General features: G+C 58.8%; 1 protein-coding gene across 2 annotated transcripts in view; it reads right to left on the reverse strand.

Annotated features, from left to right (window-relative positions):
- Positions 1-10,529, reverse strand: part of LOC117641998 (nuclear receptor coactivator 3-like) — a 52,588-nt gene extending 42,059 nt beyond the window's left edge. The window contains exons 1-3 of one of the 2 annotated variants that reach the window (XM_034379729.1): positions 10,025-10,529; positions 6,241-6,291; positions 5,657-5,701 (exon numbers count right to left, since the gene is read on the reverse strand). The gene's annotated coding sequence lies outside the window, so the exon portion shown is untranslated. The remainder of the gene's footprint in view (positions 1-5,656; positions 5,702-6,240; positions 6,292-10,024) is intronic. The other variant, XM_034379728.1, reaches the window with a different exon arrangement.
- Positions 10,530-11,783: the final 1,254 nt, after the last annotated feature.

The following is an 11,783-nucleotide window of genomic DNA, read 5'->3' on the forward strand; positions in this document are numbered from 1 at the left end:
GAGCAGCGCGCACGGCCAAAAGCGACAACGGCGAAAAACAGAAACAAAAGGCGGAGACAATCACGACGACACGAGACGCAGGCGGGGAAAACGACCGGCAGAGGGGCGCTCGCGAGAGGGGGCGGGGCGGGGCGGGGCGGGGCGGGGCGGGGCGGGGCGTCGTCGCTGGCCTGGCCTGGCTAGTCCGGCCGGACGAAGAAAGGACGGCAAAGAAAACGACTGGAAGTAATGAGAGCCGGGGAAGAAAGGAAAGGGGGGGGGGAGGCAGTGTAGTAGTGCCGGAAGCAGCTGCGGACTGAGGTCGCGACAAGACGAGTAGTGTGTCTTGTCTCGCTGCTATCTCCCAGCCTCCAGCGACACAATTCCCCCCCCTCCCTTCCCCAGTTTCATTCTCCCCCCCCTCCCCCTTGTTTATTTTACGGACGCATCCTCGAAAGCACTCTACGCCACTGTAAAGCGTCGCCCCAATGACTGAATCTGGAGAGGGGCGCAAATCGCGTCGCCGCCCTGCTACAGGCCCTGCCGCCCTGCCGCGCGTCCAAGGCTGCCAGCTCCACGCCCGCCTGCCCGGCCTGCCAGCCTCACTGGTGCACTGGGCACAGGTGCGAGGATGCAGCTGTGCGCCTTCAGCCGCGTTGCGTCCGTGCGCGCGTCCGTCCGCCCGTCTGCCCCGTTCTCCCTCATACTAATTAGCAAAGAGCGGACGTGTTCGCGCCCCTAAAAGGCAAATAAAACAAGAGCCAAAGAAGGCGAGCAAACCTCCAACCGAAGCAAAGGACGGCGAAAGCCCTGAGGGCTGCAAGTCCGATCAACAAACCAAGGCGGGTGGAAATCAAGAGTGACGCGTGCGCCTCGACGCGGTGCGACGCGGTGGACGCGGTGCGCCGTCGCCATCCTGGCCGAGTTCATCTCGGGGGTCCTCGAGCAACAAATGGCGCGCTCGCCGGTTCCATCAGACTTGCAAAACCGACTTGCCATCAGGGGCCGGGGCGAAAAGCGGAGCACAGCGGAGGCAAGCTGGAGCACCACGCGCGGGGAGCACAGCGGGGAGCAGAGCGGAAAACAAACACAGCGGACAGCAGCACATAGCGGAAAGCGGGCCAGAGCACGCGGGCAGCGCCGGACAAGGACAGGAGTCACAGCCCCGGGGCACAGGCGGCAACAACAGGAGGCACAACAACACCAGCCCGGAGCGCCATGCGAGCAGCCAGTCGGGAAACTAAAACGACGCCACGTATTGCAACATTTTGGCCGAGCAACAAATGGCGCGCTCGCCGGTTCCATCAGACTTGCAAAACCGACTTGCCATCAGGCCGCGCGGAGCGGAGCACAGCGGAGCACAGCGGAGCACAGCGGAGCGCGGAACGCCTGGACACAAAAGCCCAACGCAGCCGGCCAGGCAGGCAGCCAGGCAGCCAGCCAGTCTGGCGAAATGAAAACGACACAGCACGCCATTGGCGAACATTGGCCGCACTAACGCCACCTCAGGGCCTCAAGGCCGGCTCCAGGCTCCAGGCCACTGCAGGCTCATCTAGGCTCGCTCAGACGCCCAGACTCCAGCCGGGCTCCGGGCGGTCCAGGCGGCGCTCTAGATCCGGAGGAAGCCAGTCGCTGCAGAGTGTGCCGCCGCCCCGCCACGCCGCCCCACGCAATGCGGCCGCCATTCCTTCATATTCATTTGGGGCCGAACGGGCCGGCGCTGTGCGCGCTGTGCGCGTGGCGCCTTGAAAAAGCGAAAAGCACAAGAGAAGCCCGCCCGCTGCCGCAACCATGGCAGCCCTCCCCCCTTTTCCCTTCCAGCCATTATTGCTGGAGCCCCGCGAGGCCTTCCCCTTGGTGCCCGCCGTGCCCGCGGCGAGGCGCCTCCCCCCACCCCGCGGTGCTCGCGGTGCCCATGGAGCGCGCCGCGGAGCCGCGGAGCGCCACCGCCCGGCTCCCCGGCCGTCCCGGCTGGGCTCGGCCGGAGCTGCGATCCGCTCGTCCGGCCCGTCGGCCCCTTCAAGCCGCGCGGCACGGCGGCACGGCGGCACGGTCCGCGCAGAGCTCGCGGAGCGGCACGTTGTGCAACGTTACTCAACTGCGGGTAACAGCACGGCGGCCGGGATGGCTGCCTGCCTGCTCGGCCGGCCGCCTCACCTGCCCGCCAGCCCCGCCAGGCCGCCTCTAGGTCTGGGCCTGGATCGTAACGACGTTTCAATGCCGCGGGTACCAGCGCCACGGCATGGAGGCGTGGAGGTTCGTCGCGGTGCCCACCCCCTCCCCCCTCGCTTCCCCGCGGCGTACCACCCCCACACACACTGCCGCACAGAGCCACACATGCCCAAAACGAGTCATGTTTTCTGATAACGCTGTTGGCAAGTCAATCTCCGAGCTGGCGGTCTCCGCGCCAGACTTGACCCTGCGCCGCGCGCGCGCGACCCTGGTCTATATTCCAGCCGCAGCCACCCGGTCACGCAGAGCAGAGCAACCCGCGCGCCAAAAACGCCACCGCGGGCAAAGGGGTTTCGAACCCGGGCCTATCGGTACTGGCACGCGCCTCGGCGGCCTACTTTGGCCGTGCCAGGGCTGCCCCGTGGCTGCCCCGTGGCTGCCCCGTGGCTGCCCGGGCCGGGGTGCCAGCCTGCACCATATTTCCCACCCCCGCTGACGTCACAGCCATCGCGGCGTGTCGCGGCGCTGCGCGTGGCCCGGCTCGGCTCGGCGGCCCCCGCTGCTCCGCTCGGACGGGGTCCGCGCTCCGCGCTCCGCGAGCGCCAGAGCCTTTCAAGGCGGCCGGGACCGGCTGCGGGACAGCCTGCGCGACGAGGTGCATCATGGGGACGGGCGGGACGGGGCCCTGAGTCACGCCGTCACCGGAACAGGCCGTCCCGTCACCTGCGGGCCGCGCAGCGGCGCAGCCCAACGCGTGGCTTGCTTCGTGCCCCTGGTGGCCGTCGGGTTGCCGTCGGGCTGCCCCGCCATTCGGGGAAACGGACCCCATTTCCCGCGCATTTCCACGCAAGCGGGCGCGGCGTGCGCGTCACGCAGCGTCACGCAGCCACGGGGCGATCGGGCGGGAGCACGCGCACGCACGCACACACACACACACACACGTGCGTATTCGCACGCTTCGTCATCCCAACACGATGGGCTATCAGCCACGGCGCGGCGGGCAGCAGCAGCACGGAGACCCGGCCACCCTGGCGCCCCGCCCCGCCCCGCCCCGCCGCCCCGCGCCCCGTCACGCCCCGCCCCGCCACGCCACGCTAACGGCTTAGTGGGTCAGTGGGACAGCGGCGAGGACGGCGGAGGAGCGTGCAGTGGCGCGGGCGCGGGGCCTGGCGGGGAGGGGCCGCGGCGTGGGGGAAGGAGGGGAGGGGGCACCAAGGGAGGGAGGGAGAGAGAGGGAGAGAAGAGCGCGGCGACAGTGTGAGGAAGGGCTTCCCTTAGGGGCACTTCGCTCGCCGACACACACACACACTCTTCGACACGCAACCCTTCTTGGGGCATCTCTTTGAGCTCGCCGCGTGGGGCACGGCCAAAGGCACGGCCAAAGGCACGGCGGAAAGGGGGAAATGGAGTGGTGGAAGTGGAAGGGGCTCGAGTCGTCACGCGAAAAAAAAAATCCGCCGCGTGGATACGACATCGTCAAACGGTCTCGAGGGGCCGAAGCGGGCCGAAGCGACGTCACGGAAGCACCACCACCACCTATGCACGCTCACACACACACAGTGACAAACTCCATCCCGTCCTTGTTCCGGCACACGCAAACCCAATTGCTTGTCCGGGGCACTGGAAGTGCTCGGGGGCGGCTCACTGCGGGGGCGGCCCTCGCCGGCCAGGGAGGCTGCAGAAAGGCCGCCGAGCCATCCGAGACCCACGTCCACGCTCCTCGTGGGCATCGCTGGCCGGCCTGGCCGCGGGCCGCGGGGCGCCAGGCCCGCCTTGACTCCGCTACCGTAATTTGTCCAAAACCATAGCGGCTCCTAGCGTTGGGCAACTCGCCCGGCCCGGCCCAGCTCCGGCGGGTTGGGCTGTGCGGGCCGTGCCCGTTGGGCCGGCGGGGAAGTGGCCAGGGCGGCGCGGCGGGGTTCGGGCGGCCCGCGCAGACTTTCCATCTTGGTTCGCATTCGGGGCCGCGAGGCCCGCGCAGCCGCGCACCGCCATCCCCTCCTCGTCAACTTTTGATTGGCCTCCGTGACGCCATCTTCGACGTCATCCTCCAGCCAGACGTGGCCCGGCGGCCAGCGGGGCGGGGCTGCTGTGAGAGCAGCAAGCTCGACAAAATACGTACACGCAAATGCACACATACATACACACACACACACGCGCGCGCGCGCAGCGCCAAAAAGAAATATCTAAAGCAAAACCGCAACCAACAAAAAAAACTTAAATTTCAAATTGCAATGCAAGGCGACCCCGCCCTTTGACGCCCCTTTCAAGGTTTGCCGAACTCGGCCTCTTTCTATTCGAAGGGCTGGCCCCGCCCCGCCCCGCCGCTAGTTCCCTGTCGCTGAATACAACTTTGATTGCCGCGGCCGCGGAGGCTGCGGCACGGCGGCACACTGGCGACACATGATCCGGCACGGCTCCGTCGAGGGCCACCGGGAGGCCAAAACGGAGAGACCGCCCCCTGGTGGGGAGCTAAATCCGCTCCACAAAAAAAAAATTTTGAAAATTGTAGGCGCTGCGCCTTCTACCGAACACCGAACAAACATTCTCGCGGTCTAACACAAAAGGGCAACCGGCAAGCCAGCCGGGCCGGGAGCGAGAGAGACAGAGCGACAGGTGCGGAATCTGGGAGCGGAAGAGACTTGGATGCCTGGAGTCCACGAGGGATCGATCGGGCAGGCGCCAATCGTGTGGCTCCTCCATGGCCTAGCGCCGCCTGGCGCCGCCCGCCGCCACCAGCCGCGGGTACCCGAGGGGCAAGGGGCGTCACACAGTGGGCCAGAAGCAGGTGGAGGCGGACGAAACTCTAAACGCGTTTTGAGCTCCAGAGTCGCTAAATGAGACTCGAACCGAACGTGTGACCCCACCAATGGATTGCTCTCCGAACGAGGAATCCATTGGTGGGGTCACACGTTCGGTTCGAGTCCCATTTAGCGACTCTGGAGCTCAAAACGCGTTAAGAGTTTCGTCCGCCTCCACCGGTCTTCTGGCCCACTGTGCGTCAGACGGCCGCAGCAACAGCAGGCAGGCATGCACACCAACAATCAAGCGCAGCAAAAGCGTAAACGATTCCTAAAAGTGAATTTTAAAAAAAATTAAAAAAGGAAATAATACTGGTACTAACGAAACGAATAACAATGAATACGTGTGTATGAACTACGATTGCCACTCTAAAACACACTCACGACCTACACTTCTAAGGAATTGCACGTGAAGATTAAAACAGCAATACAATGTGACACAATTAAAAAATATTTAGAGGGCACGATTCTGTGCTTAAATTACGTACGCAGTCTGTAAAGGGCAGGCGAACCTCAAAAGTGAGCGTTTCGACAGAATTTCCATGACACTGTAAAAATACTGCTCCGCAAAAATTCGTCGCCGTGGACAAGGGCCGTTGACAGACGCGTTTTTCGTTTTGTGTTTATTATTTCTTTTCAGCACAGAATTGATTGCCATCCCCTAATTATTTTGTTCTAGGTTCTGAGCGACACACAACACTCACCGAGCGAGCGGCCCGTCACCAGCGTGGTGGTTCACGGTGCTTCACCTACGCACACAGACAGTGTGTCAGACACCTCGTCAGGCATTGGCGGCGACGGTCACGCGCGCGCACGCGGCGCACGCGGCGCACGCCGTAAGGGCCGTAAGGCGCCAAACTAGTTTACGTGCAAATTCCAGTGCGGGCGACGCAATATCACTCTAATAAGTGGTTCCAAACACAGAGTGTGAAGGGAAACAAAGAAAAACGCAAGGACGCGAGGCGGGCGAAGGCGCGCCCAAAATACAAGCCAATTAATGCATGAATATTCAGAGTATATATACTCGCGAACTCGACCCAGTCCTTGGAGTCCCAAGCCCAGAGGGGCCCACACTTTGGGAATCTCCCCCGCCCCTCGCTTTCCGACTTGATCGAATTACAAGGACCGAGCGCGGGGTCCTCGTTAAACGCGTCGGGAGGGTCCAATTTCTCGGCAAATGAAACCTTGTTTTTTTCGTCGTTTGTTTTGAGCCCTGTTCTCTCTCTATTCTTGTTATCATTTCGACGCGGTTGAGTCTAGACTTTCGGTGGGGCCGAGGTAGACTTACCGTCATGCACCGGTGGGAGGATCCGCGGGGGCCTCCTCGGGGACAGGTCACCTGGCGAAACAAAAGCAACAGTTAGCCAAACCAGGTGCGCAGTGTGGCTGCCGAGGTGGCTGCCGTGGCCGCCCTGGCTCGGGGCACCCGCGGCGCCGTCGGACTCCGTGGGTATGCAGTCCCGCGGCGCGGGGCCGCGCGCGGCCCGCCAGACTGCCTACCCGCCAGGCGTACGGCCTCCACGCCCCGCGGCCCCGCGGCCTGCTGGACAGCGCAGCGCGGGCCACGCCGCCACGCCACCACGTAGGCCACCGAGTCGGAGACCGTCGAGCACGACGTTCTGGCCGGCCTGGGCCTGGGTCCGCCTGGGTGCGCCACGGCGTGCTTGGAGTGCTGCGCGCTGCGCCACTGCAGACGGCGTTCTGGTAGATAAGCCCGGGGCTCTTCAAGCTCAAGAGCGCGGGGCTAGTGGCAGCACGCGGCATCGCAGGCACGGTGCAGGCACGGCCGTGAGCACGTCGTCCAACGGGCCGCGGAGGAAGGGGCGCTCCGGTCCTGCAGTCCGTGCAGTCCGCACGCGTGCAGAGGGCTCCGATGCTGCCGCCGCTGCCGCCAGAGGGCGCGTCGAGGTCCACCACCGCGTCGACGGCGCCGACGCCAAGCAGTGCCGTGCCATGCCACGCCAGAGCGCTCGCCGTGAGAATATTAAAACCTCTGTCACGCCGAATTTGCCTAAACACCAGGCGGCGAGCACGTCCGCCTAGGCCGGCCGAGCCCCATTACGCCAAGCCCCTCATCTTGGTGAGCAACCGGCTCATCTTAATAAAACACCTGCCAGCCAACCACCTGCAGGCCGCGCCCCGCCTTCGATTCGCGCGGCGTCGCGGCGGGCGTCGCGGTGCACACCGCGGCCCGGCCAGTCAGACCGACACAACAATGTCCGGGAAATGAAATGAGCGCGCCTCGGCCACCCTTTCCACGCACCCGGATATCCCATTTCGAGACCTCGTTCGAGACCTCGTTCGAGACTCGAGACGACGACGCGAAGTGCGAATAGAGGCGGCTAGGCTTCTCTAGAGGCGGAGCGGGCGGCGGAGGGAGGGCATACAGTGCCGCGGCAAGTCGTCCCGTTGGACAGACTCGCTCGCTCGCCCGCTGCAGAGCGCTTTTTGGCACTTGAGCCGCTTCAGTTCAGGCCCCCTTCATCTGCCAGGCCAGATCTGTGCCCCCTCCCCCCGTCGCGCGACCATCCCATCTCGATAAGGGCAGAAAGTGCTCCGGCCTCCCCTAACAGGACTCGCAGCGGAAGGCGGGCCCGGCCCGGCAGCAGCGGCAGCGCAGCGCAGCGCAGCGGCGCCCAAAAAGAGCCGCTTCCAAAACAAACAAAAAACAAACTGCGCGGAAAAACGACGAACCGTGGCACTTCCCTCAAGGGTTCGAATTACAGGCGAGCGCGCGCCAAACCCGCCAGGCGGGCCCCTAGCCAGGGACTTCCCCCGAAGACATGTCCACCTCCATTTGCGCCTTGCAGGGACAGGGCTCACCGTCGCAGGGCCTGGCAGGTCGTAAGGGCAGCAGAGGGGTGCAGGGCGTAGGGCGTAGGGCCGTAGGGCCGCAGGGGGTGGACTCCACCCGCGGAGGGCACTGCAGGGCAGCGCAGGGCAGCACAGAGGGCAGCGCGGCATACGGGTCGATAGATACACCGCAAGTGCAACCACGCGACGTCACCCCACCCCACCCCCACGGGCCTGGGGCTGGGCCCCACACTGCCATCCCTTTCCCTGCGTGGCGCAGCGTGGCGCGGCGTGGCGTAGGTACAAGCGGCCCCCTCCCCCTCCCCCACGCGCGCACACTCACGCTCACTGGCACACGCGCACACAGACACACGGACACGGACGTCATTTAAACGTAACGCAAGCCAGCAGTCACTTCCATCAATCATTCACAGCATCGCAACGTGAAGAATAATTTAGAAAACAGGTGAAAAATAAAACACGCCCACGAGAGAAACATGAAAGGGGGAGGGGAGAGAATTTCCGATGCTAGGCAATATGCAATAACCCACACCCTCTCATTCTATTATACTTTTTTCCGCGTGGAAAAAAAACTACAGCGGCATCACTTGTGTAAATAGAAAAACTAGTGTACCCTCACTGTACAGCACAATCTTTCATAGTGTGCTAGTATCAGGAAATAATCAGACCAAAGAGATAGTCCCAAATTAGCCTTTGTTGTCTAGGTCCGGGTCGTACAGTACAGTATTTCCTGCACATGATTAATTTCAGAAAATATACATCATTTTTGGGAGGGAGGGGGCATTGTAAATTGAACCAGCCTTATTTCTTTACTAAAAAATACATTTCTAGAAACTTAAAGATTACTTATCTCACAGAACTAAGCAGAAAGGTTGGGGAATTTTTTAACCATTTGACCAATACATTTTTACCATTTACCAATTCACAACCTGCATCATTTGCAGAGGCAAATGAAATGTGTGCCTCAGAAAGGACTCATAAAGCACCCATTATTAAAATTAGGATTTAGAAAAGTATACACAATACCTAATTATTAATTAAAATCCTGAATAAGGAGTACATTTCATGCAGCGAAAAACACTATTTCCCCATGACACACATGCTAAACTGCCGTTGATGAAGACGTTACATAAAAACACAGAGTATACTCAAAACTTTAGAACCACAGTGAGGAGCGCGAAACCAGAAACAGGAAAATTGGAAGTTTGAGAGCTAGAATAATTGCAATATCGCACCACATCATTCTGTGAATTTTCTCAAAACAAACAGGTGTGGGAACCCTAACCTAAAAATTTGACAACATTAAAAGCATGTCAATAACAATAGAATAGTTACAGAAGGAACTCTCGCAGACCATGCCACAATATTAGACAGTGCATGTCAGATTTAACAAAAACAAGGAAACACAAATCTTTACTAATAAGAATAAAAAAGAGTAACAGATGTGAAACACCAGACCCAAAACAATAGAAATACATGAAAATAATTGCACAATAGTCCTAAGAGACCTCAAAAAAATTGAAACAAACAATTATTTACAATATTTGAGGATCGGAAAGCTGTAAATCACTACGCAATGTCTAGAATTCTCATTGGGAGCACGGATCATGACAAGATGTTGGTCAAGGTTATGGCAGAAAATTCAAAGTGAGAGAAACATCTATAAAGTCATATTCAATATAAGATAACATTCAGAAACTTTTCAAACTAACTGTACAGCCGAGCATAAGCTTAAAATGTAATTCTCATCATTCATAAACTAATAGTTCTGATTTATAGGTTGGGTTCTCAAGACAGACAACCAAGACCACTTGCATTTCAACACAAACAAACCACTGTAGAAACACTGCTGTACAGAAACTCGATCAATTCTACTAATGTAGATGAGATAAAATGTAAAATAAAACAATGAAGCATTCCGGTACATAATAATGACCATCACGCACAATGTAAACAATCGATCTCAATTGTCACACAGTTGTAAGACAGGTGGACCAAACGTACACTAAGATGAAACTAGCTCTTTAGGGCATGACAAACTTACTGAAAAACATTTTCAGCTGATCTAGTCATCCACAAAAACCATCTGACCAGGTGTTTCTTTGTCGACAAGCAGCCAAGTCACCTGTGACCAATGTCGCAGACATGGTCGACAGCACAAGTGTCAGGAGGGAGAGGTGACCAAGTGACAGGCCTGCTGCCAGGGTGTGCGTGACACATACAGGGGGCTGATGCGCCCCTGCACCAGGAATACTTACAGTGCATGCCTGCAGTAGCAGCAGTAGACCCAGGGGCACTGCTCAGCCCTAGGGCTGCCCCAACGGCCTGGTGCCTGGAGTCGCAGCTCGGATTGGGTCGACCTGGCTCGGGGCTGCGGTGCCCGGACCAACCCAGCGTCCACACACAAGCACAGCGCACAGGGCCGGGCTTAACCTCGGCAAGGGTCCACTTGGCGTTGAACGGGGCCGGGACTCGGGGGTGGCCTTTGCCGGGGCCTCACAACACCTCACACATTCCAGGGAGCTCACAGACCATCGCAGTTTCAAGGTCCTGTTATCAACCACAGTCCGCTAATGCCAGGCTCCAACGCACTGCACTGGCACTCGATGGGCGGACACAAGTCACTGCCGAACGCCACGGCCGCTCGACGAACACACGCAAAATAACACCACTGTAAATACGAGTTGTAATTAAATCATGGCACATCAAGACAGAGTAGTAAAACTCAATACAATATGGCTGCGCGATTGTCAACTATTTTACGAAAGCAGCCAGGATTTGTTGACCCTGACAGACACTTTTGTAACGGCGCCTCTGATTGGCCGGCTTTTCAAAACACTGCCGCTGGTTGGTCGAGAAGGGGACATCTCAAGGTCGGGGCCGGTAGTGCCAATAGAATGTATGACACAGCTCAGCACACTAAGTGTGGGATAGAAACCCGACTTGGGTCATTTCTATCCGTGAAAGCAATCCAAATCCTAAATAAATTCAAGAAGAACAATGAAGGCAGCTCAAGCCTCCAATATACGTCGCTGAGGCAGTTGGATTTTCTTGCAGTGGGTTGGTAGAGCTCTCGGAGCACAGACCGGCAACACGGCGCGGGACTTTTGAATCATCTGACTACTGAGAATGACGTCATCATACGTACGAGTCGGGGGGACGACACTGAACTTGTTAGTACGCTACGTTGAGCCGATGTCATACAGTAGCTGATCAAAATTTGTGTGCTTATTGCCTTTTTTCGTTCACATGCAGTAAAAGGTAGACTTCTAGATGAAGACCAAGACCCTTCATTTTGTGTCCCAAAGTTCATTAATGAGTTTTTGTTTATGCTACTGACTGAAACAACTGCGTTTGAAACGAATGAACTCCATCAACTGTCAGTCACCTAGTTCGCGACCTTTACGGTCCAAACTTTGTCAGGAGCGAACTTTTCGCGACGACACGTTGCGCAATCAAGGCCCTCTCTCTCTCCCCTAAAAAATACGACAAAGAAACTTTTCCAGCGACACAGTGATTTGCCAATTGCAATGAAAAGGACTGGGCCCCGCTCGGTGCGCCGTGCGCTTCGCCTTTCCCAACGCGCAACAGGCTTTTGGCCTCGACCAGCGAAACCGTCACGTCACGCGGCCACGGCGGCCACGGCGGCCACGGCAGCCACGCGCACGTTGGGATGCCTGCCTAGGCCGCCGCCAGGCGCGCGCACCGCACCGCGCGCCCGATGGGTGGCCTACCCTGCCGGCGCTCCGCCACCACCACAGCTACCACAGCAGACAGCACGCTTTACTCTTTACTTTGATTGGGTTGGTCAACTGAGGAGGAGGTCAATTGAAACGAACAGGACCAGGGCTTTATCAAGTTAAGGATTCTGACCTATTCTGACTCTGTCGATGACTCAAGCCCTATTACACATGCTCGTGTGTCGCATCAGTCGCGATCGTCGAGTCAACGAGTCAGATGGTCGAATCCTTAACTTGATACAGGACCAAAATTTCCCAGAAGAATATATGCGTAGTA

Source organism: Thrips palmi, unplaced genomic scaffold (genome assembly GCF_012932325.1).
Source record: "Thrips palmi isolate BJ-2018 unplaced genomic scaffold, TpBJ-2018v1 HiC_scaffold_16, whole genome shotgun sequence".
Taxonomy (NCBI): domain Eukaryota; kingdom Metazoa; phylum Arthropoda; class Insecta; order Thysanoptera; family Thripidae; genus Thrips; species Thrips palmi.